Genomic DNA, 19,147 nt, shown 5'->3' with positions numbered 1-19,147 from the left:
GTGACTGCGACCGTGACGCCGCACGGTGCTGGCGAACGCCATCATGGCGGCGTGGGCGGAAAGGGGGAGGAAAAACCAGCTGGGGGTTGTGCGCAGCTGACGAGGAGAGAGAGAGAGAGAGAGAGAGAAGGTTGATCGCGCGGCGTCGAGGTGGTTGATATGGATAAAAATACGGACTCGCGTGGACCCGGTCATCGAATATGTGTTCCAGGATCTCGTTCCTGGAGCCTTCGAATCACGCTTTTATTGTAACGCACTTTGGAGTTGTAATGGAAGCGTGGAAACTCATTTCCAGGATCTCTATGTGTGTCTCTTCTCATAATTACAGACTTATCATCTGTTTCATTCAACTTGCTTCTACGCGTCGAATGTTCATTAAACTCCTGGGAAATAAGTCGTTGATCTAGGATGATCAAAGTCACCGTGGTTTTATTTAGCGCCCGTGCGGGTGATATAACCCATTGTTTCAGTTCCAAGTTATTAAAATGAATGATCTTTTATAGAAGATTGTCTTCACTGCATATCTTGTAGGTGTTTAAAGAAAATTGCTTCTTCTGATGTTTTTACAATTAAGGACAACAAAACAGATCGTACGATAACTTGAATTTTGTAATAAAATATTGAGAAAAAAAATGATTTTTCGAATTTCTCGTCAAAAATCTTTCAACTAACGTATGAAGCATCGAGTACATGACATGATTCAACTTGAACTGATAATAAGAAGATTATTCCGAGGTCTCGCGTTTGAATCAAAGGTCACGTTTAAATCGTCAGCTTATGAAAATAATTTAATAAGCCTGTTTAGAGAGCGTTAACAAATCGTCGGTCTTTTCTCTCAATTAACCCTAGATGAGTAAGATGTGATGCAATCGTATTCCATTAAATTTTTCATTTTAGATATTTTGAGATAACCGGGGACTCATTTCATTTATTTGAGATAAAATAGTGAAGGGAATAAAATGCTTACTATAATCTTTTCTAAAAAGTAATTACTATCTTTTATTTAAAATTACAAGATATATTTCAGAAATTTTGTTTAAAAAATGTTTTCGTTACAGTGTAAAAGTTGTCCTACATATATATTATTTTTCTGTTAATTTATTTGATATAAAAAACAATATTTTTTAATATTACATTTAAATGTATATCTTCACATACAGGGTGTCAGGGCAATTTCTTCCCAAAAGAAAGCTCTTGTAGCTTACCTCGAGAACTTTTCAAAACACTATAATAAAGTATTTTTTCCTCGAGTACTTTTCGAGTTATGAGGCTTAAAATAATCTCTCAATTTTACATAAACCATAAAATATCTAGTCAAATATTCATTTTTCGATTATCTTACCTTAATACTTTTATGTACAAAATAATGAGAGGAATCAATTGGTGTAAAGAAAACACATAATTGTTTGGAAGAAAAAACATGTAATTTGCAATCAACAATTACATATTCTTTTTATAAGCTACAAGAGCTTTTTTTGGGAAGAGATTGCTCTGACACCCTGTATATGATGTAAATATCTCAGTTAAGTATCTCAATTATGATATAAATTTTTTTATTACTTTCTATGAAAGACGCATTCGTCTAATGGGGAAAATGTGTCGCTCGCGGAAGAGGACAAAGCTTTTGCGATGTCGTTGGAAGCGAGAACGACGCGGTTGCCATCGCGGCGAGGCGACGTGATTTGCGGGGCCGCGAAGTCGCGCACGCGGGGGCCGGAAGGTCATCTCGCCGCGCGGCATCTGCGTGAATCCGGCTTGATACGACGATGGCGGCAGCGCCGCCCAGCAGCCGCAGCATCCAGCCAGTCACCTACTTTCGAGCGCGCGACCGACGTATACCGGGGTGTCCGCGAAAAGGTGCAAAAAGGATGACGACGATGACGGTAACGATCGAACATTCCGAGTTGGCGCTCGTCCAAGGAAAAATCTCGTTAAGAGAATTTAAAAAAAAGAAACGAGCCTCAGAGATATCCTGTATATCCCAAGTGTATCTACAAAAGTGACAGTAGCCTCAAATTCCTGGATTGAATCAGAGATTTTATGACCGTATGATGTAAATGTTTTTGAACGCGAGAGGAAGTTTGGGGAATTATTTAAAATTATTTTGCATGAGATAAGAAGAATTGGTATAATTATAAATAATTAATTAATTATTAGAATAATTATTAATTACTATAAAATTCTTTGCGGACAATTCATATTATTTTTAAAATCCCTGAAAAAAAAACAGTGTGTCAGATAAAGACGTATAATTTGGAATTGGCCTTGAAAGTATTTGAAAATCATCGTATGACGATAACTGTGACTGACGGCTGTGAAAGATGCCCCGCACCGGATGGAGTGAAATTTCATCAAGAGCTAATGGTGACGGCGAGAGGAGACGACGATGCGACCCTGCCATCGTCTACGGCTCTCGCTCGTCGATGTCCATTTGTATTCGCGCGTATCTTGCCTCGATTTTGGGGTAGGTCAAGTTAGCATATCTCTCTCTTTCTCTCTCTCCCTCTCTCTGTTTCTCTTTCCCTCTCTCTCTCTTTTCTCGCGCATGGCCAGCCAGCCGATCGACGGTATTTGCGCGGTCGACCGTTGACGGTCATCCCGTTTTGGGGTTCCCCTTCTGCACGAGGGTCAGGGCACAGCCGAGTATTAACCAGAGGATACAAGGGATGAGTAATGGAATATAGGATGTCCAATAATAAGATATACGAGAGCGGATTTTGAAATTACGAAAACAAATTTCGAAGAATTTCCAGGCACAATGAAACATAAAATATGATCTGATATGATTTTATCGAAAAAATATACGTATAATGACAATATAAGATTATAAAATTACAAAGGTACGAGATAAGAGGGGGAAATTTCCGAATGAGAAAGTCTTTTTGAAATCTGAATCTATTGTATTATTGTATTAAATCGATTGGGGATGTGATGGGAACATCAATATCGTGGAGACGACTTTGATCCTTGAAATTTTTAATTGAAACAAGATTGGAAATTCGTCCTCTTGATTCTGGAAAAATATTTTATTTATTCGATATTTAAAGATAAATCTTTCTCTAATTTATTCCATTATAAATATCAAATTAAATTAAGGAATTCATGTAGAATGAATTTACAATCGAAGAATATAACTTACAATCTTTTTAATTAAGTTTTTGATAAATTCTTTTTCGAAATTTGTTCTCTGCATTTTATTTCCAACATATAAAATAACAACAAATATCTAAAATAATAAAAATGTTTCTGTTTAGGGAATTATAAATATGTCTTGCTTTTTTGAAACTATAAAACTCATTAAAATTACGCATACGTTAGGTATCGCGATATCAAAAAATAATATTCGAGTTGGTAAATTGGAATATCCCTTATAAGGATACACGATATGAAGCGTGGGAGAAAATCTCGTTTCCAAAGTAGGCTTAAGTCATGAAAGCAATCCATCTCCAAGATGACCTTTTAATCCGCGTCGCAAACAAAAAGAATGTTAAATTAGATTAAATGTAAATACTTTTAATCGTCCAATATCGATTATTATAAATATTAATATCGCTCAAATATATATCAATTCTTTGGATTTATATACTTACTTCTAAGTACTAGGGCGTTACCTTCTAAATGTTATATTAATAATTATATTAATAATTATTGCTTGCAATTCGTATAATATGAGTTTGAGGAGTTAATAAGTTTGAAAATCTCTTAAAATTTTGCTATATAACGTGTTTTATTTGAACATTAAAATGTGATTAAAAATTATATTTTTATATTTAAGAGATATAGAAAAGAAATACTGAAGTTTAGAAAATGTCTTTTTAGATAAGTTATCTTTTTCTGGTATTAGATACAATTCATAAACAATCGGAATATGTTATACGTGACATTTGCCTGAATACGGCAACATTTGCTCCAGATCGGTGCTTTTAACTCGTAAATATATGTCTAGTTCACATAGACTATTGAGGACAGAGATTTTGAAACTTCGATATGTAAGTTCAATAAGTCAAATTTCGACATCGTAGAAACGACAATATCTTACGTCAGTCGCATTTTTATCATTTCGAGTGTAAAATCATTTTCGTGTGTTTGAGAAACAACGACATCTAAGATTATAACAAACAATTTTTTGACGTGCGAAGAAAAATAATTATATGATTGATAACGCTTTATTATAGCGCTGAATTAAGGAATTCTCGCTGTCAAACACAGCTGTTGATTCTTTGATTGTCGAAAATTTGCCACTGTTGAAAATTCCTTTCCACCATTGTTAATCGCAAATGATTCGAATGGATTTCGTCAGATAGTTTTATTTAACTAATGTCATTGTTGAGAGATGATGTCATCGCGATATATAAATTTGTAATGAGTTTCCTGACTAATTAAGGTATGTTTAACTTTCAAATATGCTTGAAAACGGAAAACTTGTCGCGAATTGAATTTCGAAACTGTTCTAATGAAATAAAGCGAACTGTTCTTACTTTGTATTTAAATTCAAGTGTTGCTTTTGATTCGAGTCATCGAAGTACTTGCTCGAAAATTACGAAGACAGATAACGATTAATTAAATTTCCTTTAGATAGCCTATACTATCGTAAGATTTATACATAAAATTTCCAATTTTTAAAAGATTTAATTTTTTTTAAAGGAATTATATTTATTTGCGTATATTCTTGTTTCCTCAGATATTTATTTCTTCTTAGCAAGAAAGTTTAAATAAAAAACGTCAAGATAAAAAATTGCGATCAATTTACTTAATTGGTATTTCGAAATGTGAATTTTTACAAAATGATATGACATTCGATTGTCCATAATTTATTCATAGATAATCGTTGTTATCCATCGAAGAGAAAAGAAAAGAGATAAGAATTGAAAATAAACAAGATTAGTGAACAAATTCCATTATAAACACCACTGAGTGTGTTTTAAAAAAAATTATATATTAAAATTATATTATATTTCCATTTGTATTAAAAATGAAATGCTCGAATAATTTAAATTATATTTATTGCAAAAAATAAATAATAAATCAAATAATGCAATTAAAAAAGAAAATAAGAAATTGTAAAATTACGTACAAAAGTAAAACAAGTAAAAATATTTAAAGATATTTTCACTAAAATATAATATATAATAATTGCAAAATGCGCACAGACGTTTCCTATTGTTCGACACTTGCGTTTCTATTTTTTTCGCGCGTGTAAGATTCACGGCAAGGAATTCGAAAGACCGAGATCTCGCATCGCGCACTCATTGTCGCTATACTTTACTCAGGTGTGTCTTTCCATTCCCGTTTTTTGCGCAGCATTCGTCCGCGAATATCGAGGAATTACGTGTCACTTAGAGCGTGGAGGTCACCATCTATACATTTGTACGGGAATCGAGCGGAATCCCATCGCGCGGATGAGAAAAACCCGGCCGACCTCGCTTTTTCGGCCTCGCGTTTCGCATCGCACGCGATTTATGGCACCTCGCCATCGATCGTACGTCACCTGCGATCAGATCGAATCACGCGTCGCGATCATTCGATCGATCGATTTCCCTTTGTATCTTGTTCAAAGCGGCGAGCTGGTAACGCGATTGTGCGAGAAGATAGGAGAAAGATTCATGCACAGCTGTGATTGCAAAATATTCTTTTCTCTATAACGGTCGAAAGGAACAAATGTGACAATCAGTGGAAACATAGGAAGCGGATAATAAAAGAAAATTAGAAAATAAACCAAAAATGAAAATTTATTTTAATTCATTGTTTTATTTATTTTTAATTCAATCACTAGGCAAATACGTTTAATAATTACATTTTCAAATGAGAAAAAGATATAAATTGATTATTAATTTTCAAATATAATACTGAAAGAATAATTTATACAAATACAAGCAATTATTAACTTAAAACTTATGTAGTTATTAATAAATTGTATTTTTTGTTCAAATATCATATAATTTTATTTTTTAACGAGAAAATAGAAACTCTCTTAAGATTAAGATATTAAGATTAAGAGATCTTATTTTTTAGATATACTTTATCATCCAAAATTTTTTTTAAGTAAGCAATAAATATCTGTATTTGAGGATGTATGACCGAGATACTTTAGACTTATTGAATCTGAACAATATTAAATCTTACAAGAAATTTCATCCGGCTTAGAATGTCTGTTATCGCAACAATAATCCTTGATAATCCGTCCCAGTTGCAGCTGTTAAGCTATTAATTTTAGCATTGATTCTTACCCGTTTGTAAAAAGAGAGCCAGTATATCTTCGCTTTTCCGTGTCTTGCAACGCGTTTCAAATAGAATATCACAAATGCGCAATTATTGTCCCCGTTTGCATCATCACTTTATTGTCATGTTTTCTTCTCTCTTAATTATTTTTTCATTTGACTTAAATGAGAGACAACACATTTCGCTGCGGTATAATATTCATTTAATCTACAGAAATTCACAGAGTCATAATACGGAATTAATAAAAATTATACACACATATACATAAATATATATAATTTATATAAAATTGCAGTGTTTTTTATATATATTATATTTAAAAAAAATACGATTCTATTGTTATATTATTTAAAAATTTTTTTTAAATTATTGCATTTGTCAAAAAACTGGAGCTTTCTTTATAACTTAAACAATATTTGCTTTATAACATTATAAAAACAAGTCAGTATCGATATCTCTGAGCAAATCTTCTGCCTCTCAGGTACAGAATTGCGACGTAACGGTACAAGTATTGTAAGCAGGAATCTCGTAACAAGTGTAAAGTAGCACTTGAAGTGCGAGGTTCAGTTAGTCGACAACCATACGCGGGAAAACTGCATGCTCGAGAAATGTGTTGTCGCGCGACGATTATCAAATTTAATCTACCATAGCTGCCACTTAGAGCAGTGCTCAAATGACTTTTGTTCGTGGAGGAAAAGTCTCGCTAATCTTTGGAATTCAAGACGCAAGGAGAAAAATATTGTCTGCTTATTTCGGAATTTAAAGTTCTTGTACATATATGACTTGAAATATAGAGAAATTTATAATACTTTTGTTTTTATTAACATTAACATATCAAAATATTATTAAGCTGCATAATAAAATTCTGGCAAGAAATTTTCAATAATTATTAACGAGGGCTGGATGGATCAGCCATGTCAGAAGTTAATAAATTTAATACATTTCGAGATTCATGAATTTGACGCGAAGCATTTTTAAAATTAATAATTTATATTAAACATTAATAATTCTTTTAAAGTAAAGATTTGCTTTGTAGAATATAATTTATTTTAATTTTTTTATAGTGGCTGACCACCGAGAATTTTATGGTGACTGTAAACACAAAAATTCGTGAAAATAAAAATTTTAATACTACAGGATAAATTTAAACTTTTTTATTTTCACAGAAATTAATTATTAATTTTATATTAAAGGCTAAAAGTACTCTATGTGCAATGTCAAATTCATAAATCTCGAAATGCATTAGAAATGTATTAATTCTTGACGTAACTGACTCGTCCAGCTCTCTCTTAACGTTCGTTAATAATTAATAATGAATAATTAAAGTTACATTAATTTTATTAAATTACATTAAAGAATTAAAGAATACTAATTTATTCATAAATATAAATGCTATAGTTATATACAGTTCGTAAATGTACCATATATTTATATATGTTATATTCATTCGAGGAACATGTGCAAGTGCGATCGCGATACAATTTACCGTATCGCCCGCGAAAAGATCTCACACAGCAACGTTAATGTATGCCGAGCATCCTTGTTCATTAGCGCGCGATAAAATCGCGTTCACACTGGAGCCGTATATTTCTCACATTTGATATTATGATTCTGAGCTTGAATCTAAAATATAATATATATAAAAATTGCTTTTGCTGCAAATCTCATTTAAACCGTTAGATTACTTTAAATTACTATTTTTATTATATTTCAAATTTTATCTTAATTTATTGTGAATCATGTTATATGTGTTTGATATATTCTTTTCATATAATATATATCTAATATATATAAATTGTTTTAAATAATTATATATTTATTTTTTATAGAGCAAGCGAAAGACTCCAGACCTAGAATACCCAGTTCCAAAGCCTTCTCTTGCGTTCGATCTTATATATATACGTAACAAATATTGCGTCGAATAACCACCACCGGGATATCCTGCCAGTCTAGGAGATTCCACCTAATTACCGCGGCCTTAATCTGCCATTCTGCCTGTTCATTGAAGGCGAGTCCCACGATGAAGACGCTCGGCAGAGGTTGTTGTAGACGCGCGGGGCCTCATCAGTAGAGGTTGGGAGGGAAAGGGGGGAGCGGAGACGAGCCTACCTGCCCCCGCACTTTACGAGAGGGTGGCACCCGGCGACGGAAGTAATAGCTCGCGCGCGGCATCACTTGGGAATTTCTGGAATAGCTCGCCGGGATCCTTGGCGGCGCCATTGCCGTCGCCGTTCCGTACGTTTGCGGATGCATATATACTGCAATAATACGCTCCGAGGCGTCCGCCGGTCCCCGGTTCTTCTTCAGGGACGTAGCTATGGGAAATGGCGGAAGAAATACCTTTGAATCCAACAAGGAAAGAAAGAAGGGAAGGGGAGGTTTATAGTAACACACGATTGCAATTCTTTTCGTAAAATGATTTTAAATGTGGGAGGGAAGGGGCAGACTCCAGTTTTTGGACTCCAACATCTTTCAGAATAAAAGCTTTTTTTAGCCCTGATTTCTGCTCAATCGTACATCTCTTTTTACGCTTTCATTATATTTTATATACATATATTTTTTGCGTTATTTTATACTCGTTAAAACATCTGAACAAAAGGAATATTTGGATCTTGTAATTTAATTGTTTTTTTAAGTACTTTCTATAGAAAATTTAGTGACTCTTGAGAGACAGGCTTCAGAATAGTAAATATCATCTTTGTTTCTACTTTCTTTTTCTTTTACTTGCTCTCACACAGCTGTTGCACATCTATTGGATTTTAATTTTAACGGCAAGTGAACGACAAACAAGAGTGGACTTTGGAGAACATTTGTTATTTTTGTTTTCTTATCTTTCTATAAGTAGTAAAGAAAGATATTTTTCCTCTTTTTTTTTCGAAAAATAGAAAGAGATAGTGAAGAGCGATAAAGGAGTAAACGAACGGTAGAATGATAAGATAATATTATAAATGATTTTTTTTTAAAAAAGTAACTTTTTTAGCTTGAATTTTTCCAAATAATACGAGTCTGTTAAATTACTCCTAAAATTTCAATTATAATTTCTAAATTAAATTCTTTTCTTATAAGATATTTTATATATATATTATTAATTATATAAATATATATATGTATATATTTTTTTATAAATATATTTAAATTATATATTATATAACATAATTATATTTAAGAAAATAGCATCATCTATTCGAGTGTGAAGAACAGATCTACCGGGTAGATTAGATAAAAGAATTTTAATCCAACGAATGAATATTTTAAATGTTTGCATTCGCGGACCGATCAGAGGACATGTGTTTAATATCGAAGGTTGGACCGGTGCGATTTTTCGGGCCCCAAAACAATCGCGACTCGAAGGGAATCGCCCACGAGGGTACATTTCGATTATGTATCCCGGCTGTTGCAATTTATCCACGTGCCGGCGAGTACAATATGCCGATATTAATTGCGAACATGCGCACGACGCTGCCCGATAAATGCGTCTCGTTTAATGAAACATGCGTTTATCTGGCGCGGTGAAAAGCTCCGGCGATCCGAAATGCGATCGTAATTTATAACGCCGCTCTTATTTCTCTCTCGTTCTCCCTTTATCCCTGTCTCCTTCTTTACCTAGGCCTTTTAAAGCCCGTGCGAGTACTGTAACACGAAGAAAGCACTGCAAAAAAGATAATTGGAATTGTCCGGGATAAAAAAAGTCTCTTATTAATGCCTGATTTAATCCAACGTTAATTAACTTTAGCGTTACTTTAATTGTCTCTCTCTTTCTAATTTTAGAGCTTCAAGGAACATAAACGATGGTAACTTTTCAATAAAATTCTATGGACACATATTTTTAATTGCTTTTTTCTGCTGGAAACAATTTCTCCGAATATATTGTTAACAGTTATTTTTATTAATCGACAATATCTATTTTTGAATATTTTAAATTTTTAATACTTTAATTAAATATTTCTCTAAATTTAAATATATGATACGTTCAATTGAATAAAGGTTATTGTTCTATAAAAGTCTTACAATTAATCTATGTTTCGGTTGAATGTATTTAATTTTTAGAAGCTTATTAAAAGCAATAATAAATATTCTTGGGAAAAAAGGGATGAGATTCACATTTATTAATATTTTAATGTAAGTGTAATTCCAAAAATATCTTTGAAATTACATTTACATTAAAATATTAATAACTGTGAATCTCATCTCTTTTTCTCCCATTTCGAAGGGTTCTTTGATCAGCGAATTTTCGAGCGGAATTTTTTTCCACAGTGTGCTTTTCTTATTGCCTGTCCTTATCTGCGATCCTCCGAACCCTCTTCCCTAGCTACGGTGGGAACGAACGAGAGGAAGGACGGCCCTCTCTCTCTCCCAGAGAGGCCGCGAGTGCCTCCCGAGTATCGATCCGAGTCTTGGCACGTCAAACGTGTACACGTTATCGCCATTGATTTTATATACGAGGTGTCTCAAGCTTAAAGCGAGAAATATCCCAGAATTAGATTTTTTTCCTTTCAGATTCGAAAAATTCGGGGAATTATAGATGTCTCACACTTATTTATCAAAAGATGCAATGTCGGAAAAGAATAGAAAAATCTATTTGCTATGGAAGAATCTTTCCTATAAAAAAGTTTTTTATAAATAGAAAACTTATATATTGTCATATTAATTATATAATATATATTATTATCTCTTAGAGCACACATGTAATGTTTCATATGGGATTCTTCATAGGAACCTTTTAAAGAGATTTAAATTTAATTCTTATCTTACATGTGTGAGAATAACAGAGAATCTCTCATATTTCCCTATCTTATCGTATATAAATACTTTAAATAGTTTGTTATTGTACCTTATACGTATACTTTAAACACTTTGTCATTTGTTTTTTCCTAGTAATCTGTTGCTGAAGAGTAATTTTCGCATGATCTGGCATATTCTGTCGAGTGTCGACGTCTCGTCGGCGAGGCGTCGATATGAAACTCGAAACCATTTTCGAGGATTGATACTGGTACGATTTCACTGAGCGTTGCTTTCGCGGATGCGCGTGTGTTATTGTGACACTTGATATTCTAAAGAGAGGCAGAGTATTGTTTCCCTTATTATCAGTATACCATTATGCGCAAACATTGAATTTTATTTACGTGTAGGTTTAATAGAGTTGGAGCTATTTTTCCCTCCGATGAAATATATCGCACTCAGCTGATTTCAAACAAAGAATTGATAAAAAATTGTCGAAAAAATATCTTAACAATCAAAAATTACTATTTCAAAAATTGACTATTAATATATCCCGATAAATTATTTCCAAGAGTTTTTTTTATTTTTTAGAATCAAATATGTATATTAATGAAAGTTAAATTGAGTTAACCGGTCGACAGGTTTTGCCTTTGTTTATTGAATAAACGAAAAACAGAAGGTGGTTACACGCAGAGTGAATAATATATATTCGAGCTGCGGTTAGTTAAATGCCCCAAATACATCGCCATGACGTGTACACCATCTTTTATCATACATACCAGCGAGATAATTATCTCGTGAACACGGAAACTTGTGTCCATCGTCATCCGGTTGTCGAGATTAAAGACATTGTCATCTATCTTATACCGTACTTTGTATGAACTAGGCGCTCTAAAATAATTTTACAATGTATGTCTTTGTCTGCGTATCAAACTAGAGACATATATTAATGAAGAGATAATTGCGAGAAATATTTTAACTGAGTCACGTGTAAAATTTGATAGAAAATCAAAATTAAAGGAAAAAAATCGTTATAATAATTTCGTTTAATTCAATTTTATCTAATTTCATTTGACCGACATTTAATTTAATTTTGTTCCTCCATTTCGCGATGTAAAAAGGCGTGAAAAATATTTGCACGTGAACGTAACGAGAAATGGAAAAATGATGGATTTTATCGCTTCGAAATAGAACAAAACGCCTATTTTTTGACGACTGCATCCGCGAGCAACGTGAAATGAAATTCACCGTGACGGATGTGCTCGACACCGGTTGTCGATACATTACGTATACACACGTATATATGCGTCACGTTGCGAATCACAACGGCATTTTAGTGAATAGCACCATCGACCATGATTTCACGATTATCGGCGAACATGTCAGATTCGCGTGCGCGCGACAAGTGTTGCGCAAACTCGAAAGCGGATAGTAAAATCGAGTTACCTACTTCAGCATCGGGATACCGCATGCGGGAAGCGGAGAATGCGAATGCGTCTCGTGTAGAAGAGGTGGGCGTTTATGCGATGATCGTGTGTACGCGCGCGAGAACGGCATGAATGAACGTGGCGAGAAAGTCTCTCCGCGAGATTTGCTACTTTCGACGTGACTGCGTTTTATCAACCTGCCTGTATACTGGGTGTCACTGGATCAGTGGGCTGAAATTTGCAAGTGTTTTTCTTTACGAATCGAATGGTCGCGGATAATCGGGATTTTAATCTCTATATTAATTGTGTGTTAATTAATTATCTTAATGATATTCCATCGCCGCAAGATTATCTTTGTGTATTTCTCCTTGAACATTGAAATATTACAATAATTTAGTAGTAATGTTACACACGAATTTAAATGAGAAATGTGATTACGAAATTTATGCCCTATTTTTGCAATTTTAATATTATAAAAAATATTTAATCTCGTTTGAATATTGTTAATTTTGATAATAGATCGGGTCAATCTCCCTCTATTAACTTTTATTTCGATATATTATATAATTCTGTCGTGCTCAGTAATCGATTTTAATGAATATTGATGAAACAATTTAAAGAAATCGAGCAATTTAAAGAATATATTATTTAATTTATAGTTCGTTTGGATTTCGTTTTGATAATAAATCGGGTCAGTCTCTCTATTAATTTTTATTCAGATAATTAATAATTTGTGCTCAATATATAGTCGATTTTAACGAATATTGATGGAGTAGTTAGGAAAAAAAAATCAATTAATTAAACAATATATTTAATTTCGATTTGAGTGATATCATCAATTTATATCGAACTTATTTTAGATATTCTAGAGAGATAATAAATTATATGTATACTCTCCCTCTCTCTCCCTTCTTGCTCTTTTTTTAAAATCTATTATTACAATCTAATATTCTATTATTTTATCTTTCTTATTAAATTAAACGAACGATGTTATTAATATAAGACCTAATTCTTTAGAAGACCTAATTTGAATATTCTACAAAATTTATATATTTTTCTATTATTTTTCTTAAATATCTATTATTATTATGATCTGATATTTTCTATTACTAATAGAATAGTTTGATAAGTAGGTCGATTTCGATGATAAATTTGTACATCGCGTAATCAACCCTTCTCTCTACACCACACTAATATCAGTCTACTTAAACGATCCATTTCTTGCGGATGCATCTTGCGGAACTCGCGAGTTGTTAAACCACGGAGGCTGGTTTATGATGCAAATCGAATGACAGAATCAATTATTTCTTCATTCGGCTGTAACTTTACGGCTGCTTCGAACAACGGCGGGTGAAACCGAGGAAGAGGAAGCGGCCGTTTCTTGCCTTGTGGCTATTGGCGCCGCGACGCGTTAAGAAATGGAAAATTAACCGCGAGAAGCGGCCTCTTATCCGTTCAGTCGCCAAGAGACGTAAATTGCATTCGGTATTTAACAGCTTTCCGACCGTCGCTTTAAATCGCTTTTAACATGTTGCACAAATTGTACCGGTTTTGAATTATGGTTATTGCTTTACGATCCATGGGGAACGCACGAGGAATCTCGATTGTCGCTAATATTTTTAACGGATATTTCATCGTGAAAATCACGAATATAATCTTTTATGCGTATAAAATTAGATATAAAATTTACTAAAATTATAATTCGCAAGAATTTCGATATATTTTCGACAATCTCTTATTTTAAATAAACGAACATTACCGATAAAATGTGATGCGTGAAATATTTATGTAGTTACTGTAAAATTCGATCGTCAGAAAGATCATTTAAAGGGATTAGTTTCTCGCATAAGTTTCGCGAAGTCACTAAAGTGGACCCCCAATATGGATTCCCATCGTACTTCTTTATTGCAATTTTATTTTATGATGTTCTAGAGCTCGCAGAGACGTTAAATTAAAATCGCGTCGATGGACAGATTAATCGGATAATTAAACAATAACGTATACAACACACGTAAGTTGAACCGTTGATAAGTTATGCGTGCTCGATGCAATATTCGGCAGGTTTCGCAACTCGGACTTTCGGCTTATTCATCGGCCGGGGCAAGATTCATGAGAGAAAGTGCTCTTACATTCTTACGCACGCATTCGCCAATACGACAATGTATAACGTAACGGGAGATGCGTATTTTAATATAACGGGTAACGATTCCGTCTCGTCCTTATTTTATACCGTCCATTTCGTTTGCGCTATCGTCAAGTAAATTCGTCAAATAAATGCGTGTACCTGTCGCAAATACAGATTATTCGGATTTTTAAAAATTTAGGAATAATTGTGGAAACGGAGGATGGTAGATTCGAAATGACAAGAAAATAAATTAATTTGGACTGCATATATGTATTTATAATTATTACAATTATTTTACATAGGCAATTAATAAAATAATTATGTAATACAGCATAAAATAGAACAGTTTAAAAATTTTTATTTTAATTTAAATAATGACACAAGAAAAGAGAGAGATTTTAATTCATATTTTTATTATCTACTTCAAATTATAAAATATGTGTTCTCTCTTCTCTCTGTTGGATTATAATTGATATCTTGTGATTATCATATTCAGCATATTTTATTAAACAAATAGTTTCTAAAGACTAAATAATGCATATAACACTTTAAGGGGTTATACCTAGTCAGCAAGTCGAAAAAAACGTATTTTTGGGGAATTAAAAAAAAACTAGGTATTTTTACTTCATCGATTCTTTATCATAATATATATCTATCAAAGAAGTTTTCATAATTTTTTCAATTAAAAATATCGAGAAATGTAGGCACAGTAGCTATTTTCCAGAGACATCTTTTTTCGAAGGCGCTTGGCGGTGAGCAAGATTGCTCGGAGCTGGATCATCTAAAATAAAAAATTCTCAAAAGGATTTAGCTTTCGTATGAATTGATTTAGTCGGTAAACAAAGGATTTTACAAAAAATTGATTTTTGACAATGTGACAGACGTTTGACGCAAAAATACGAATTTTTCGTGTTAAAACTTTTCGTTCTTTTGTTAATAAAAAAAAAAAGGTTTCATCAAAATTAAAATCCCTTCGTTCACCGACTAGATCAATTCATACGAAAGCTAAATCCTTTTGAATTTTTTATTATATTTCAGATGATCCAGCTCCGAGCAATCTTGCTCACCGCCAAGCGCCTCCGAAAAAAGATGTCTCTGGAAAATAGCTACTGTGCCTACATTTCTCGATGTTTTTAATTGAAAAAATTATGAAAACTTCTTTGATAGATATATATTATGATAAAGAATTGATGAAATAAAAATACCCAAGTTTTTTTTAAATTCCCCAAAAATACGTTTTTTTCGACTTGCTGACTAGGTATAACCCCTTAATGAACACACATACACGCATCTACATAAACTGAATCGCAAAATCGATATTCTATCGAAAATGACTTCGATATTTCATGTGCTATAGCATGTTACTTCACAGTCGATGTTTCAATTAAGACAGGCACATTTAGCGGCTAAATGTGCGGTGAAAATACGTCGAAGAGTCCATCGAGAAAGAGAGAGATAGAGAGAGGAGTAACTCACTTTGCGAAAGTGATTCGATAACGCTGCGTAGCCGGAATCACTTTTACCGGGGCTGCCAATGTCGAAGTCGGTAGAATTGACGGGTCTCCGCCGCGTTAAACAAACGATACGGCCGGTTCTACGACACGCGAACAATACCGTCCCCGCGGCAGTAAGTGCCTCCACCTACGTAAATATTGATACGCACGACCGCGCGGGCCCCGTACATGTTACGTACAGACGGCTCGTTAAGGCAGAGCCGTAATTATTATACCGCGGCGATGAGGAGGATGAAGATGACACGGTGAAAAGCGCTCGTGAATCACTTGTGGAAATGAGATATTTCTGATGTAGGGCGCTGCGTAGACGTATAATTACGATAAAAGATATAAAATGTATAACATTAAAGAGAAACTTGAAATAATTATCTTTTATATATATAAAATATATAAATATATAATTAAAAATGTAAACAAATTATTTTCTAAATATGAATGTAATATATTATTGCAGATAATAATGGACGATTTGAAATCGCGATTAGGTGCAAAAAGACGCAAATGTATAACATTAAAGAGAAACTCAAAATAATTATCTTTTATATATATAAAATATATAAATATATAATTACAAAAATATATATAATGCAAACAAGTTATTTTCTAAATATGAATATAATATATTATTTGCAGATACTAATGGACGATTTGAAACGCGATTAGGTGCAAAAGAATGCAAAATCTAGAAAGATGGCGGCTAAAAATATAATCTAGTTATATCGTATGCAAAAATAGCTTATATTTTATCTCAAAATCATTGCTATCACTCTAATCTTGTTTTCGTTTCAAGCCTTTAATTAAGAGGAAGTGCAGTGTAGTCTCTATGAGGATTACAAATTGCAGGACACGAGATACTAGAGATACAAGGCATAGGACATCAAGATACTGGAAAATTTTGTCCGTACGAGACATTAAAATAGGATATACGAGAGGCATTAAATATAATATAATATGCGAAATTATAAATTTTGCATAAGATAGGACGAACAAGATATGTGAGATATATGTATTTAAATTATATCATATATACAACATAAATTGGAAAACGCAAGGATATGATATACGCGAGGTAATAAGATGATTTTGCACATCATTGCTAGTCTTATTCAGCATTGCTAGTCTTGTCAAATTCGGGAGTCATGTGTCCTTTATTTCGCGGCATAATTTCTTCTCGTCGTAGTTCATTTTAAGGAGGCTTATGCCTCCATCGATGGCACCAGTCGACTTGCGTTCTTCCCGCAGCCATGTCATTAAAAATAATAATTGCCTCAGTCGTAGCTTGCACCTCATCCTCTCTTGTGTGTAATTAAATATCGCTCAAACCGCGACAATCATCCTAGTCACGCGCGAGTCCATGGGAAATGAACCCGTACCGCGCTTTTCTGTGATTTTCTGAGCGAGGCGAACGATCGGAATGTGTATCGCAATCGTATCGACTGGATCGGAATTTTTTCATCGCCCATCGGATCTATAATTTCCAGTATACGTAAACAGGAATGTGGAAATAATAAATTTGAAATTGTTACAAGGAACGAGTTTCAGCGCCTCACGTTGACTCCTTCTCACCATAAGATACACATAACATTAAAATTGAAACTCTGAGATAAAATACACACGTGACTCATTATTTTAGTAATAGATATCTGCTGTTTAAAGACGTGTTCTATGTAATTTACATTATCTGCCATATGAAAATAATTCGTTATTTCAAAATGTTTGAGATATTTGTAACAAAATAACAATCGATAAAGTTGATGAAACTTGTGTCAATTTTTGGATATGCCCTTTGAAAAAAATTGCGTGATTTTGTCACCTTCAAGGCGATAACATCTAAGGAGTAATAATGTACGTGAGACCTACAATCAATTTTCGGATGTTGCCCTTTCGGTGTCGCGTGGCCGGCCCGGATTAGGGAAAGTTTTCGTGAAAAATAGATCAGGGGTGGCGTTCACCCTGCCTTGATGAACGACATGTCGGTCGATTAACCCCGGAGGCCTCCGAGATCGTAAAAAAATTGCCCGGGAATTCCTAATTGCGACATCCTACGCAACGCTTTCACGTTTCGCTGATTTTCCAATTTTTGCCTCATAATTTCTACTTCGTACTTTTGTATAATTGGACAGCCTATTTCGTAAAGGAGTCTGAAATTATATTCGAACAAGTTAACGGCAAAATTAGTTATCCAAGGCTGTTTAAACGTATGAAAGCTGCTATTATAATGTTGAGAAACTAAACTTTTTTTACCGAGGACGAAAGGAAATATTGACGTTATATTAATCTAATCAGGGTGTCAGGGCAATCTCTTCTCAAAAAAAGCTCTTGTAGCTTACCTCGAGAACTTTTTAAAACACTGTAATAAAGTATTTTTTTCATTGAGTACTTTTATCGAGTTGCAATTAACAATTACATATTTTTTTTCGAAACAATTATGTGTTTTCTTTACATCAATTGATTCCTCTCATTATTTTGTACATAAAAGTTAAGATAAGATAATCGAAAAATGAATATTTTACTAGATATTTTTTATGGTTTATGTAAAATTAAAAGATTATTTCAAGTCTCATAACTCGAAAAGTACTCGATAAAAAAATACTTTATTATAGTGTTTTGAAAAGCTCTCGAGGTAAGCTACAAGTGCTTTTTTTGTACAGTATGATTTTATAGAACTAGGAAAGCTAGCAAATTTCGACAATTATTTTAGATCGTAATCAAAATCTTGTACATGAAATAAAAGATTAACTGTGGGCATTTTTAAGCATCATTTATTTTCAAATTATATATTGTTTCATGTATATTTTCTTTTATTTTCTAAACATGCATACAAGTTTTTCAAATCATATTTCATCATAAAAAATCTCGAATCTCAACCTAGTATATTTCAGATTAAATTTAATATGCATTATTAAATGAAAACAGACGCACGTAAATAGATAATTTTTTTTAATCCACTCTCTAGTAATACGTAAAATTATTACAAAAACGAGCATCAACGCGTGTAGCGTATATCTGAAAATAATATTTCAAGAGCTCGGACCGGAAGCGCTATCGTTCCGGCTGGACTCGGAATAGAGGTGTCCCTGCGCAACTCGACCATTAACAGGATCCTTGGGGCACCTTCGCGCCCAGCCCGGGGCCGTCCAATC

At 33.4% G+C, this 19,147-nt stretch overlaps 1 protein-coding gene across 5 annotated transcripts in view; it reads left to right on the top strand.

Annotated features, from left to right (window-relative positions):
• LOC145965470 (uncharacterized) overlaps window positions 1-19,147 on the top strand; it is a 117,834-nt gene that overhangs the window by 40,584 nt on the left and 58,103 nt on the right. The window lies entirely within an intron of this gene.

Source organism: Camponotus vicinus, unplaced genomic scaffold (assembly GCF_025532165.1).
Source record: "Camponotus vicinus isolate PSW18456_S1 unplaced genomic scaffold, iyCamVici1.0 SCAF_14, whole genome shotgun sequence".
NCBI lineage: Eukaryota > Metazoa > Arthropoda > Insecta > Hymenoptera > Formicidae > Camponotus > Camponotus vicinus.
Note: the sequence above shows the minus strand (reverse complement) of the source record. Positions and strands in the feature narration are given on the sequence as shown.